Here is a 16,563-nt window from a genome sequence, read left to right as displayed (position 1 = left end):
TTATTTAAAATGTACATGTAAACGACCATTTTAATCAGATTCCAATGTTTAGGGTGCATGTAAACTGTATTGAATAAAATTCAGTCGGACTGACAAAATTTTGTGCATGTAAATATAGCCACTGACCAATAAGGGATGATTTCCCTCACAGACAATTAAAAGGGATTTAGGTTATCTTGTTTACAAACAACATGAATGGGTAACAGCTCACGTTTTGGTGGCATACACTGTAAGAGCTGTTGGCTCATGTGGAATAAAATGTAGAAAATTCGCCCCAATCCCTCTCTATCCCTTAACTGTCCTGTCCTTCTCTTGACTGTCTAAGAAAATAAAGCCTAAAAATGCTGTCTGCACACTGTACACATTTATTTATGCTTAAGTCTATTTGTAGTTACTTGTGCCGCAGGGCACAGGGGGGCAATAAAACTAATTTGTTATCAATGAATGAAAAGCACTCTGAGATCAGCTTAAGACTACTCACATTAGTTTCAGTGGCTTTTTCTTGCATCTATTTACAGAAAAAGTGAGACAAATCTAAATTCGGACAGAAAAGCCATTACTAAAGAATGGCAGGCAATGCCTGTGGGAACACACCTGCCAGCCACTAAAGATTTGTTAGGTAAGTGATGAGATCAGAATTCAATACCATGACAGCAGACACGTGAATCTTTAAGCCAGATTATGTTAAACGTGAACAGCTAGGGGGAAAATAAAAAAGGTTATGATATTTCTTTCAAAAGATTATTTGACATATCAGATTCACTACGCTCAACTTAACTTTAAGGATCTGAAGACATTTCATACAAAGACGTTTTTTTATGTGTGGGAATTGCGTTTGTAATAAAGACTATTATTAAAACTCATATCCTTATCTTAGTCTGTAAGTAAGAGATTGTAAGAGAGATTTATATGTGCATGATTTAATATGCACCGTCTCTGTATGAGATAGACAGCACCTGTATTATCATGTAGGAGAATATTAATGAGGCTGTTAGACTAACAAGCCAGATATCTGCTTTCCTCTGAAACCATGACTAAGTCCTATTTAAGCAACCCATTACATCCTATAACCGTAAATTAAACGAAACACCTGCTGCATACATTGAGAAAGTATTAAAGAAGTCTTCAAGAATAAAACTTCTTCAGCTGTGTGTCCTAACATACAGTAACATTTAGATGAACATGAGATTGTATGAGCTTGGAGCTGAAACAATTCATTGATCTACTGTTAAAAACACATTTAATGTTAATACGAGTGCAGGTCATTCTTTTTAACTCTTTCCCCGCCCATTTTTTTTAAAGTTGCCAGTCATCACCTAGTGTTGGGCGATATGCCCTATTTTCAGATCGTCCTATCGTCAGCCTGTGAGATCGGCGATACACGATATTATCGGGGGGCGGGGCAGTAATTTACTCATTGTTTTATTTGTTAATTTTTTACTCATTATAACAAGTCACTTGATGGGTGGACCAAAAAAAACAAGAGCAACACCGTCATGACCGCAACCTTCTTAAAACTGATGCCATTAATGCGAGCGCGTCATTAAAACCCTATCATGATTCCTTAATAACTGTAATAACATGCATCTGCACACGCACACACACACACGTGCGCGCACATACAAACAATTCAATGCATTGGTTTAGTGCTGTTGCAGAAGACTACACGTGTCAAGCAGTGGTGCTCTCATGAGGTGCCTTTTTAAACGCATCGTCCAGCGGATCGCGATCATATTTTAAACACAATCATATATTAAACACGAGGGACGTGTTGCTACAACTCCTTAAAATGCATGTCATAAACAGGATTAATACCTAGTGAGCTGACTTTGGACAGAGCGCAGCTTTCTGCACGTACGCAAGAGTGAGAGAGAGGCGCTAATATGCAGCGGGTCATATTTTAAACAAAAAGTAAAGTTTGCCTCAGCTCGCATGAAACGCATTAAACTGAACAAATACATAAGGATTACTACTTTAGTTTATGTTTAGACTTCGGACAGACGCGAGAGCGCGTGCACGTGAGACAGAGAGAAGCGCAGCTGCTCAAGACGCGGCGCGCTGGATTTAGTGGTAGAAGAAGACCAAGACGCGCGCATTAAGTGCAGGTATGTCCAAGAAGGAATTCTCTCTTTACAAGCTCTCCACGTAAAGTGAAGCCCACAAACCCTCATGTGAGGAAAATCATGCATTGTGGCTGTTAATATAAAACTATGATGATAATAATAATAATAATAACCATTCGCCAACTATCGTCAAAACTATCGCCATAAAAGCCTGCCATTGGCGATATGGCTGAAGATCGTCGATACACGATACTATCGTCTATCGGCACAACCCTATCATCGCCAGCATTTTTTAGGATTGTCACAAAAGTTTAATGCCTTCCAGAAAATGTTCTTCTTTAAATATATACACATACAATATATCAAATGAAAAAAACAGACCATCTGCTTTCAAAAAATGCTACACAAATCAAATAAATTAAAAATTTATTATCTAGTTTGTACAGAAACTTTTAATTCATTTTTTAATAGAAATCTATTAAAAACAAGTTGATTATGAACACTCTGTTAATAAAGTCAAATCTTATATAAGTTGACACGTTTTGACAAAAACACAAGATCAGAAAGAACAAAAGCGAGTTTGTCTTTGATCTAACAGCAAGAATTATGCAACAAATTAAGCTTTTAGCAATTAACTCAATCAACATATAATAATTAACATAAAATCTTTTAACTCAAGATGTAAGGTGACATAAGCAAGAAGAACAGCTGTGCAGTGCATCAATACGAAAAAAACATGAGTCCATCATCTGAAGGCAACTGCAACAGGCGCTTCCAGTGTAGACAGCTTTATTGATTTTAATGGAAGAAACTCATCCATTGTAGACTCAGTATTACTCATCTCTCGACCTCTAACTGTACTTCCCATGCTCCATCTCTTGGGCTTTAAAGCTTCTGTTTTGTAGTGTGGCAAAGGTCCTTCTCATTGAACCCTGGTACCCCAGAGTGTCGTAAACACAAGCGTCATGATGTGTTTAGCACATACAGTGAAGCACAGTCGTCTCTCAAAGCATGCTGAATTTACCATGCCACACAATACAAGATTCAACAGACCAATTCAATACATTTTAAAGGAATTGTAAAGGCGCATTATACTTCTGTATTTAACCTTCCCTAAATCAGATGTGCATATATGTAGTTTTGCGTTGTAGTGTAGCTAAAATGCTAGGTGGCGTCATTCAATGGACATTTTATCATTCGGTGGGAAATGTCTGCATTCTAAAAAACTGGTTGAGCAAAATATGAACAAATCCAGTCGATGGTTAACCTAGAAAATGACCATATTTAAACCAACCATGGGTTAAATAACCTACAATAGGTTACTGTAAACCCAACAATTGGGGTTGTTCATATTCTACCCAACAATGGGTTGAAACCACCAATCCCAGATTTTTGTAGAGTGTGGGTATTGGCAACTTGCTCATGAAGTTGGAGATATGGTACATGCACCAAATGCATGAAAGAGCATAGAAAGTTTCAATCTTTCTCGTTCCTCACAGTCTACACCAAAGATGGGCATTTCTGGTTCTGGAGGGCCACTGTCCTGCAAAGTTCCAACCCTAATCAAACACACCTGAAAATCCCAATCAAAGGCTTCAGTATGATTTGAAAATGATGGCACCAACAGTCAAGTGGGTTGCACAAAAGCGCTTTTGGGCAACCCAAGCTCGAGGCTTGTCTAGTGGCCCTTTCCCGACTCCTGCTTCCCACTCTCTCACCCCATATGATTTCCCATCATCTCTACACTACACTAATAAAGCTATAAAGACCCAGAGAAAAAGAGCTGGAAGGAGAGAAACAAACAAGATTCTGCTAAACATGAAGAAGCCACCCCATACACTGGAATATTCCCATTTAAGAAAGCAGCTCAGCCCTGGCCTACGCCCACAAACATCGATAAAACTGGTGTAAACTTCATCCCCTTACTAATCAAACCAGGTTATTGCTGATTCATGTCCCTTCCCAATCAATAGGATGTTCATCAGCTAAATGTAGTCATGCAGGTGGCTGCTGCAGACTCTTAAATATGCTTGTCTGTTGTTTAGTGCTGAATGGAGCGCCAGGCTGTGTTAGCATAAAGCAGTCATGAATCAGGCCACATAGAGCTTTAGTGGAGTCAGCACGGGTAGTGACTGCTTCATTACTGAAGAAGCCAGTATCTGATTCAAAAGAAGTCCAAGCACGAAAACAAAAGGGAAGTACTTAACTGAGATAAATGCACCTGCCTTCACGTAAGATAACATGCTTAGACTCAACTCCTCATCAATGTTTGGGAGAGGAGTATACTGTAGAAATAAAGTAATTTAGCACAAAATTATAACAAATCGTGCAGAGACCGTCACGAATTAAGACACATCTTATTCATAGTTCATTGGAAGAGCATTAAGGTAGCAGCACATAAAGTCATCATGGGTTTGTTTCGAATTAAACACACATACTGATAAAATGTATAGCTTGAATGCACTTTGAATGCTTGAATGAAATACTTTATAAACTGTAATAACTGGCTTCCTTTAACGATGCCATCTTGGACTAACACAATAGAGGGTATGCATATACGTCACTTTTCCACGTGACCACGCCGGAACTTGCCCAGTTGAGTAGCAAATGACTCAACAAAATGGCTGGTTTTCATAGCGGCTGCTGCGAAAAACGCCAGTAAAACTGACTATTATCAGCTTAAATTGAATTTAGTTGGACTAGATAGCAAAGGTGGACAATGCCTATTTACATTAGTTACATTTTCCAAGCATCTGTGCTTTATTAGGGTGTTTGTCTTGGGAAAAATTTAACTTCACTACATTCTAAAGTATAGAATCATACTGTGTATTCTTTAATATTGCATATTAAAATTTATTTAATACCTAATTACATTAAAATTGTGTACTTTTACTTAAAGCAACACTATGTAGTTTCCATGTAAAAATGACTTACAGCTCCCCCATGTGGTTGAAAAGCGCAACAGTGCCTGGTATCAGACACTCTTCTTGCAGGCAGGGGGAGGGGCGGGGCTGTGTTTCCTACCCTCCACCGCCACTTTCAGAGTGTGCTTGTAGCAGCTAGGAGGCTGCTCAGGTTGCAGCAACAGTACAATTTGTCCAGTTAAAAGTTGTTCTATTACTGAAATAATTTTAGACACATTATTTAAAGGTAAAGAAAACTACATAGTGTTGGTTTAAGTAAAAGTATGTTAATGTACTTAAATATTAAATCTAAAAAACGTATTATTTATAAAAAGTAATAGAGTAAAAATTATGATAATATGTTTGGAATGTATTTTCATGCTTTTGATGTACGATCAATTTACTTCTCCTGTCTGTGTTTTTTGGCAGTCTGTAAAACGATAGCTTCTTGTTTTTCTGTTAGTACAGTCTATCGCACAACAGATTTTTCCCATTTCGACGCGTTTTCACCATGTTTTCGCTGATTTTGCACTGTACTCAAATGCTGCCGCTCTGTCTTTTGCCACTCAGTGGGCGTAACGGCAGTCATTTTTGCCGAAGGTGACGTCACGTGCATACCCTCTATTCACAAAAGAGTTTTAGCGTAGGTGGTTGCCATGGATATGTTTAGCAGTGACTTTCGTGAATCGCGGTGTTACCGTTCGTGGATGCTGTCGTTACCATCATTAAAGTTTATAAAATAAAATATTGCATTGATTACCCGCAAAAGACCTTTATTAACCCCATGTAGCCATGTGGATTACTTCTGTGAAGGAATGAATGCACTTTTTGGGCTTAAACTTGTTTTCTACCATTATAAGGTTGGAAAAGCCAGGACATTTACTAAAATAACTCCAAAAATGTGTTTATCTGAAAGATGATGGACATATGTATCTCGGATTGCTTGAGGGGGAGTAGATCATGGGTTAATTTTGATATTTGGCTGGAGTATCGCTTTAAGCTTATTGATTTCTACCAGGATGCGGGTCGAAGATTAAACACTGTATTACATTTACATGCACCAAGAGTCCTTTTAAAACACAGAACCATTTAAGACTCAACACAACAAAACAGGAGCCCCTCATCATGCTTACAGAAACTGGATCTACCACACCATAAATCTTCTAAAGAAAACACATTTGTCAAAGCCCACCGAAGCCCACCTAGCCAACAGTGCTCAATTTACATTACATGCTTTCACAAAATCAACAGTAATTTATGAGGAAAACCAAAGGACACCTCGTTCCACAGCCACACACATATATTTGCTTGTTCATTGTAAACTTAGTAAGGCTTAGCGCACATGCTACAACAAGAGACATAAAACAGAATTTGCAACACAGCCATCACTAAATCTCATTGGACCACAATCACGCTCCATATAACTACACATTTATCACTAAGCATTTTTTAATTTGCTTTTGTTGTATCATGTCACAAGTTTTGTGTTGAGCGTGTACAGATCGATTGTTGGTGGAGCCTTGTCGAATCGCATCTGGTTAGGTCATGCTGTAAGCAAACAATTTGTAGGTTAGCTTCCAATAAAAGTGTAAACATTAATTTGCCATCAAAACATTGCTGTTTATACGAGCCTTGCACAACAACATTGGCTGAACCAATGTTGGCAAGAGTTTGAAACAGAAACATATTTCGCTGAACCATATTTCGTGACTATATGCAATTTTGATTGGTGTCACAAAAAAACTATATACTTCAGTTTAAAGGACAAGTTCGGTATTTTACACTTAAAGCCCTGTTTACAGATTGTTTATGATGAACTGTTTTGACTGAAATTTGGACATATGATGCTGACCCGAGAATTTTCGGGTGTTTGTTGTATCAACCTCACCTCTACAATGGCTGTATAGGTGCACTGGAACAATCCTTCTTAAAATGAATTAAACTTTCATTTACAAAGACGTGAAACTCATCGAGTGGTCAGGGGTGTTCACTGATATGCTCATACAAATCGCTGCAAAAGATGCTTTCCAACAAGTTCTATTGTAGTTTTTGTCCAACTCTATTGACTTGTATTAGATGTGCTGTGAGGTACGGTATTACTTCGCGCCGGGAACGTTGTTCGTATTCTTGCAATTGGCAAAGGTGGATTTTCGCCACCAACTGGGCTGGAGTGTCTATTATTCAAGCTCTCAACGGAAGAATGTACGGGTGTGAGGCGTTTAGAAAAACAGGTCCACAAGTTTACAACGAATGCTAAAACACCTGTTGAAAGCATCCTCTGCAGCGATTTTTGTTTGAGCATATCAGTGAACACCCCTGACCACTCGATGAGTTTCACGTCTTTGTAAACGAAAGTTTAATGCATTTTAGGAAGGATTGTTCCAGTGCACCTATACACCCATTGTAGGAGGTGATAGAACAAACACCCGAAAATTCTCGGGCCAGCATCATATGTCCAAATTTCAGTCAAAACTGTTCTATTTTATCATAAACAATCTGAAAACAGGGCTTTAAGTGTAAAATACCGAACTTGTCCTTTAAGGACCACAAATAAAATAAAGGCTGTCAGACTTTTGACTGACTAAGACCTAAAATAGCTCCTCAGTGACCAGAGATTTTAGGAAACATGTTTATCCCCATCTTCCTAGTCACTTAGTGTGTCTGTGCATGTGCTTGTAAAGTAGCACAACTGTCTGTTCAGTAATGAACATCTTTGTTTCTACAAAATTAGCCTGTAGTCACTCGTTCTCCATGTCTCTACCAGCCCTTTAACCTGTTTTTGCATGAAAAAAAGAGATGTTGCATCCCAGTGGAAGAGAGGAAAGCCAGCTCATTGTTCAATCTAACACACACACACAAACACACACAAACCTCACACTGAGCATAGATTAACAGCACCACCTAGTTTTCATAAGGGTTAACTGCATCACATTCATCCTCAAAATGTTGCTGTCTCTCACTCTCTCTTTCTCTCTCTCTCTCTCTCTCACACACACACACACACACACACACACACACACACCTAACAAGGCTCAATGTGACAAGTTTCGATGTGTCAGTCCATACTGAATTTGAAACGACTGTGTGAGATGGCACAGTGTGAGGCAATCAGATCATAATTGATGTATTACAGGTACGTGGAGGGAGATCTTAGACCAATGAGATTTCACAATGGGCGGGGCTAAGTACAAAGATGCAAGTGACTGACAAAACTTCCGTCTTGCCGTGGCAACAGCTGGTTAGGAAAATTATATGCATGTTGTAGAAATAGCTTGTCAAGAATAAACACACTAAGACAGTGTGCTAACTAATCATGATGCAATAAAGAGACACGAGACTACCGGTACCTTTGTAAATAAATACCCTGGTATATGAATAAAGTATACATTGAAATTACCATCTGATGCCATCATTGAACTTTACTATTGCAACTGTGCTATTAAATCTGTGTGTATCTGCGTGCATGCATCTGTGAGATTGATGGGAGGTCATACAAACTCCTACAGCCTCTTTAAGCCTCAATTTTGCTTTTGTTTAACTGTCAAATCAAAAGCGTTGCTTTTTCTCCTCAGAACCTTCATGACAGAAGCAGCACAGCGGAGACGGTCTGTAGCAAACCCACGCGCACACACAAAGACACATCATTCCCAGTGTAATTATCACGCTGTCTTACTGTACATAACATTAACAATCCCGCCATATCCAGCAGCGTGTGCATAAACCCTGCAGTCTGAATGCACTGTGTGGGGAGCATGTTTAACTACACACAGACATCTTTTTCACTCAGTCTGAATGTAAAAGAAAAAGCTGAATACACTGGTTTGTGATTACTTCTTGTTTTCCTGGAAATCTTTTAAAATCAGGTGGAATATGTTGAAGTGATGCTATTAAAGGAATAGTCTACTCATTTTCAATATTAAAATATGTTATTACCTTAACTAAGAATTGTTGATACATCCCTCTATCATCTGTGTGCGTGTATGTAAGCGCTGGAGCGCGCTGCGATGCTTTGATAGCATTTAGCTTAGCCCCATTCATTCAATGGTACCATTTAGAGATAAAGTTAAAAGTGACCAAACACATCAACGTTTTTCCTATTTAAGACGAGTAGTTATACGAGCAAGTTTGGTGGTACAAAATAAAACGTAGCGCTTTTCTAAGCGGATTTAAAAGAGGAACTATGTTTTATGGCGTAGTGGCACTTTTGGGAGTGCTTCGACTCGCCTGAAAAGTCCGCTCCCCTTCTCCCTCTCATAATGGGAGAGGGAGGGTGTTACTGCGCCGAGTCGAAGTGTGATCGGCGTTTACACACTTGTACACACTTATACACTTGTCTTTTCAATGTGTATGTGGACAACATCCGGATACAGGTCGCATGTTAATGCGAAGTGTAAACGCAGCCATATTGTAACGCGCGCGAGGGAGGATCTGTGGCGCATGCAGGAACTGTGATTGACAGGCAAATTTGACACAGCCCTGCGCCGATTGGACCAGATAAACCGGGAGCGGTGGATTTTTGCAAACCAAATAGCAGGCTCTAGGTGGAGCTAGAAGCGTGGATTTTTTTCTTAAACAGTCTAATTTATGTTTTCTATCTGAACATAGTTTGGGTTTAGTAAATATTAGGGAAGTCCCGATTCGATCACGTGATTGGAAATCGGCCTCGATCACGTGGTTTCAGACTCTATCGGAATCGGACGTTACCTTCCCGATCAGGACTCGGATACATATGCAGGGTTTAAAATCCATCAAGATCTCACTCTGCTCCGCGCCAGTGTACGCGCTGCGCTGGTGCGTGTGAACTGACGAGAAGAGAATAGGCTTGTTCGACACAAGAACCGGCAGTCGAATGACGTCAAAGTTCCGCGAGAGCGATTTAAAAGCAAACTCTTCCGTATGATTTCGCGGATCACTCTCGCGGTAGTTTGACGTCACCCGGCTTTCGATTGTTGCGGCGCCCCATGAAGTCGAACAAGCCTATTGATGTGTTTTCATTCATAGGCTTCACGCTCGTGCCTGCAAGGAACCCACGGCAAAACCGGGTTTTTACCGCTCATTTAAACGACGCGTTGATCGTTTTTGTCATCATGTGCTCAGACGCAGCTCCGCGTCTCACTCAGGACCTCAAGAACGCGCATTCGCGCAGGATCATTTGACATTAGAGATGAGAGATAGAGAGAGAGGTAAGAATGGTGCCCATGTCGAAAAAACTTAATAGAAGTCTAGAAACAAAGTATTAAAGTATGTCTAGCCATGTCACTCATCTCATTACAATATGTTAACTAGATAACTGGATACAACTGATTGTATAGTTTCATAAAATAATGTATTTTTGATCATACAAATTAATTACGACCTAATTAAAGGTATTTTATAACTAACTGCTGACCAGCTTAGGGAATCTCTATGGCTATTTTATAAGACATATTGCTGAATCAGTATGTTGTTTTTCTTGTTAATTGAGTCTTTTTGGGTAGCCTATCTTATGCTTAGAATTAGTCAAGGAGGTTAAGTCTTATAGCTTCCTTCAAAGTTTGATCAATTGTGCATAATGACATGTGCAACAAATGCATATAGGGTGTCAGACTCATAGATTTGCATAATTTAAAGTTCAGGTTTTAAAGTTTGGGTCAACATGTGGCACAGCTTTAAAACTGAAACTGATCAAATCCTATCAGAGGTACAAAATGTCATTGAAACACCAGTGGCTTTGCTGTCATCAGGATTAAACATGTTACCCCACAAACCCTCCCTCCCAAAAGAGCCTCCCCACAAAACAAATCCCAATTTAACCCCCTGTACATACGATATACTGTATATTCTCATTATTTTTTAACACAACTATAGTTACATGTATGCGCTGGCTTTTGACTCCACACAGAAACAGCAACGCATGCGGCTTGACATAAGGAACGTCCTGGTTCTGTTTTTTCGCTCTTCTTTATACTTTGTTTATGTATTATAGAAGTATCGGATCGGGACTCGGTAACGGCAGATACTCAAAATCAAATGACTCGGACTCGAGAGCAAAAAAACCTGATCGGGACATCCCTAGTAAATATGATCAAAAATATCTTGCCGACCACAGCTTTAATATATTAAAAAAAAAACATTTCGGCTGACCTCTAATAATCAGTACACCCTAAAAGGTTGTGTGCCTGTTTTTAAGATTTTAATGTGTCCAGCGTGTAAAGTTTAACCCCCAAGAGACTGCAGATGTATTGAGGGGACAGGTCAGATGTCTAATTATACCATAAGGAGACAATCAATGATTTGAGGCCACTGCAAACTCATAAGCAAGGTCAACTTCAAGTATCACCACCACACGTGTTTGCGATCTCCAGTGTGAGAAATGCCTTTCTATCTTCCATTCATTGATTCTCATTCCTTAGCACAAAAAACAAGGCTATGAAAACCGACTTGGTAATGCATCTGAAGGAGTGTTGCCATCTTTTAAATGGAATTCATTAAAACTCATCCAAGCAATGATTGAGCTAAAATCCATGGTGCCCATCTGAAGTGAACTTAACAATCCAATCAAGGTGAAACCAATTCACTTAACACAGCACATTAACCAGACGCATTGATTTGGCTTCCTTTATTATGTTTACCAGATTAGTACTATCAGAAGGCCACTCCTGGCCTGACTTACACAGGTTAAACATCTAAACCTTTAGCTTATCCTTGAATTGAAAGAACTCGGATACAAAAGCTGCTAAACATCACCTCCGTCAAAACTAAGAGATAATGATATTGAACATATTAAACTTTCATCAAATAATTTCACTCGCTCAAACCCAGCCTCAGGCCATTCAGAAATACTGGTTTGTTGGCAGAATACTTTAAACGCCAATATGCCATGAAGATTTTTCAGCAAAGTCCCTAAATGGATGAATGAAGGCACACATAAGACAAAGTGCAAGAGGTTTTTTTACACAGTTAAATAAGGTTTACTGAATATATTAGGATATTTACTGAATTTTTAACCCATTTACCTTTATTCAGAAAGCACAGTGGAGAGTGACTGGAGACGTTTTCAGTTTTGCACATACTTAGAGGGTTTTGCAGCTAAAGACAGTCAAATGACAGTCTGAGTTTTTAATGCATTTGGATCCATGTATGCAATAGTGTTTAATAAGTTGGTAAAAGCACCACCTAGTGCATAATAGTGGAAATATAAATTGCCGTAAAAACTCGTCTTCAGCAGGGAAGAGTTTTCTCTTAATTTACGAGATAAATCGTTAATGATGGGGAAAGAGTTAAAGTGAAATTACTAAACCAAAGTATAAGATGCACTTAAGAGGGTTTTGCATCTGAGCTCTTTAATTTTAAACTGCTAATACACCCCTGTAACCACACACAATATTCATATTTCATATCATCACAGCAAGAATAAGGATCCACTAGATGAAACACCCACTGTTACTGTTGTACAATACAGCTGTTGTACATTACAACTGTTGTTATTATTTACAACGATTCATAATGGCGTGAAGTAAACTCCCCATAAATCACGCAAGCCCAGAGGGCATAAAGGTTCCACCGGTCTTATTTCTTACATCTTACACAAATAAAACCCACCCTAATTCATCACAGCCACACGGCACACATACCGCACAGCCTGCAATATTTCTGCTTTTATATTTCCACCTTTCCATTTCTTCACCCAAGCTCTTTCTCTTACTACTCCGGGTCGAGTCCACATGGGATGCTGGTTGAAAATGGAATGCATGATTAACCTGTGCCCAGAGCTGATCCCTAACCTGTAGGACGCAGGCAGCCTGAATGGGGTCCTTTCACAGGCTGCCTTTGCTAAGTGCCTGAGGAAACTGCCCTTTGTTATTACAGCATGGCTGCATTATGATGGTGAAAAAAAGGCTTATTAGTGCTTGAGTAATTGAGGCATCGTCTCCAGCCGTCCTTGGGCTATTTTTCTTGATTGCTCATGCTAGTACTATATTTTTCTTTTCACTGCCCCTCTCGCTCTCTTTTTTCACACTCTCTGAATAAGTAAATGATTCATTTTTTTAAAAGAAAGGTAACATTTATGCCTCTCTTTCATCTTGTTAGCTACTATATATGCATCCAAAAAATGCCAAAATGAAAGTTCTACAACTCATGTGCAAATTAGACTGTTTTATAAAAGCTTTTCAATGCTGGGAAAACAGAAAAAATATATAATAAACCAAAACTGAAACTTCTACCAGTAGCAAGTAATGCATTACGCAAATACAATTTTTATCAACAAGATTTCAAGTTAAATTTATTTGAATAAAAAGAAAGCACATCAATTAGGTCCTGCAGTCAGGTCCATTTTTACATCACTAACTCTTTTAATATGATACTGCAGTGTGACAAATGATTTTTATAAGTGCGACATTCCATGCAGTCTCTCAATTACGATCGGGTCATAAAAGATGCATGTAGAAAAATTCAAAAAGAATAAGTAAAGTGCCACTTAAAATCATCTCAGATGGAGTATAAATGTAGAAACTGAATGCATTGCATTTCATGTCAGCCATCCAACTGATCCACACAATCGTACTGTACACTGTACAGTCGGAATGTCAGTTAGGAAACTGCCAGAATTAAAAAGCCAAAAGCGGAAATTAAATCTCATTTGTCTTGAACTACACAGCTCTCGTGAACACACAATCCAAATACTGAAGATCTCTATTAAACATTTCATCTTCATCTGCAGTTTTAAATGCATTTCAGAGCCAATCAATGAGTGTGCACAACAGCCCATCAGCATTACATTCAACCAATACTTCATCTATTTCCCCACTGTCATATAACTCAATATATCTATCACGTGAGGAAGATGAATGTATTTAATGCATTCATAAAATGTCAAGCTAAACGCTGAAACTGCAAATCTGCGTCATCAATTTCATATCATAACACTGCATAACAATCACATTTCACATACTCTAAGGCATTACAGTATGAAACACATTTAAAACAGTATATTTAACCTCATTATGGATTATACTGTAAATAAAAAGCAAGTAGAAGTGCCAGGAAATGCGAAATAATACAGCAGATAATATAAAATGTAAAAATAAAGCACTAAGGATAGTTTAGCTAGAGAGAAACAGAACAAAGCTTATTTGTTATTTACAGCTCTCGTTCCTTATTTACACTTCTGCATATTTAAACTTGCCATGTAATGGTTTGATAACAATAAAATTACAATTGTTTCATTTCTCTGAAAAATTTGGTTACACTATATTTTAAATGGTCCTTGTAACAGTGTTATTATACATGTATGTACTGAGAAATAATGTTTAACAACATAGGGTCAAGGTTAGCGTTTAGGGTAAGTTGCAAGTAACTATGCATAATTGACTGTTTTGACTATACTTATTACATGTAACATCTAACAAAAAAGTTACTGGGTCTTTTTGTGCCATATGAGTTTCTATACAGTAAGTTAGGATGGAAACGAAAAACAACAATCGGCAAAATGACTTTTCTTCTTCTGAACAAAACACTGTATACACTCTTTTAGAAAAAAGCTACATGAAATTACAAAAGTTGTCACTGGGACGGTACATTTTCAAAAAGTACACTTTTGTCCCTAAAAGGTACCTCAAAACACACTGCTACCTACGTACTGGTACCTCAAAGGTACAAATCTGTACCTAAATGGTCATATTAGAACCTTTTTAAAAGGTACCGTCCAAGTGAAGACAACTTTTGTACCTAAAAGATACCTCAAAAGTACACATTGGTACCTCAAAGATTCAAATATGTCCCTAACAGTGTTGGGAAAAGTTAATTTTAAAAGTAATGCATTACAATATTAAGTTACTCCCCAAAAATGTAACTAAATGCGTTACTTAGTTACTTTTTATGGAAAGTAATACATACGTTACTTTTAAGTTACTTCTGCATTACTTGGCTAAGGCTTGATCTCTTTCAGTTTTATGACTTAGAAGTTCTGCATTCAGAAATTGCATATTTCCATCACAAAAATGTCAAGCTCTGGCCTGCCATCTCCATTTTCTGACTCAAACTGTTCCTCAAACGTGACTACATTCAGTTTAATTCAGTACATCATTTTTTTTAATACTTTTTTTTATTATTAATTAAACTGAAAAGTACTTTTTTTAAAAAGTAACTCAAATATTAATATGTACATTTATATACATGATTTACTTGTCACTTTAGAAAAGTAATATTATTAAGTAATGCACGTTACTTGTAATGGGTTACCTCCAATACTGGTACCTAAATGGTACATATTAGAACCTTTTTTAAAGGTACTGTCAAAGTAAAGACAACTTTTGTACCGAATCGATACTAGGGATCGACCGATATGGATTTTTCAGTGCCGATACCGTTTTTTTTTTATTTTTTATCAGCCTTAGCCGATGACCGATACAGGCTGCCGATTTTCTGAAGCCGATATTTGGAGCCAATACTGCTTTTGCTCACTCAATTTACATCATAAAAATGACACAATGATGATGCCAAATGTTACAAGTCTCAATTTTAAAAAAGTAACATTTATTCAACTGATGAGGAACTATCAGCAAAAGATATTGATTTCTAGCACTTTACTACTACAAATATATATAGGGGTGGTTTCCCGGACAGGAATTATCTTAAACTAGGACTAGAGCTTAGTTTGCGGCTTTCAGCGCTCTGTCTCTAAATAATGCCGGAAAAAATCGGCGAACACAGCAGCCACGTATCGGCCAATGCCGATACACGTAAAAATCGCAAATATCTGGTACCTCAAAGGTACAAATCTGTACCTAAATAGTACATATTAGAACCTTTTTGAAAGGTACAGTCCAAGTGAAGACAACTTTTGAACCTAATAAGTACCTCAAAAGTACACATTGGTACCTCAGAGGTACGTACTGCTACCTTAAAGTTACACATCTGTACCTAAACGGTACATATTAGAACCTTTTTAAAAGGTACCGTCCAAGTGAAGATAACTTTTGTAACTTTTTTGTACCTTCTGAGTGTACCTACAATAATGCAACTCTATTATCATCGTCATTAAAAGTTGTATTCAAAAGCCATTTCATTGGGCTTAAAAATCAGAGCGGGTGTGGCACCTTAGGGCATAGCATTTTACCCATATACCTTTAAACTGATGAAAACTTCTAAAGTTTGAGTAACACTATCATTAGCTAAAAAGAACTTACATTAAACAACACTAGAAAAAAAGCATGGACTGCACATTTAGACATTCTGTCATACTGAAAGCCATTTCAAAGCATTGTCTCCGGGGACGTTCACACTCCGTAAAGTTCACACCACAGTGTGCACCATAAAACCCATCAGCACTGGAATCATATTGAGAATGATGGAGGTGAGGTCAGGTCAGAGGCATTAGCCAGTCTGCGTACCCAGACATAAACAAACACTGCGGTATTACTGCGCTTAACAGCCGCACTCTCGGACCAGCAAACCATTAACCTCTTCTTCGCCTTTTAATCTAAGCTGTTTAAGTGCAAATACAGTAAGGCAAACAAAACCTCTTCCCGTGTTTATGAAAATGCACTCCCACTGTTTGATCAGCACACAGGGAGGTTAGTCAATTGATGGTCGGATATGAATATAAATACTGTTAT

The 16,563-nt window shown here is 38.2% G+C and overlaps 1 protein-coding gene across 3 annotated transcripts in view; it reads right to left on the bottom strand.

Moving 5' to 3' along the window:
- The window catches only part of pard3bb (par-3 family cell polarity regulator beta b), a 441,444-nt gene that overhangs the window by 346,284 nt on the left and 78,597 nt on the right, over positions 1–16,563 (bottom strand). The window lies entirely within an intron of this gene.

Source organism: Misgurnus anguillicaudatus, chromosome 17 (assembly GCF_027580225.2).
Source record: "Misgurnus anguillicaudatus chromosome 17, ASM2758022v2, whole genome shotgun sequence".
Lineage (NCBI taxonomy): Eukaryota > Metazoa > Chordata > Actinopteri > Cypriniformes > Cobitidae > Misgurnus > Misgurnus anguillicaudatus.
Note: the sequence above shows the minus strand (reverse complement) of the source record. Positions and strands in the feature narration are given on the sequence as shown.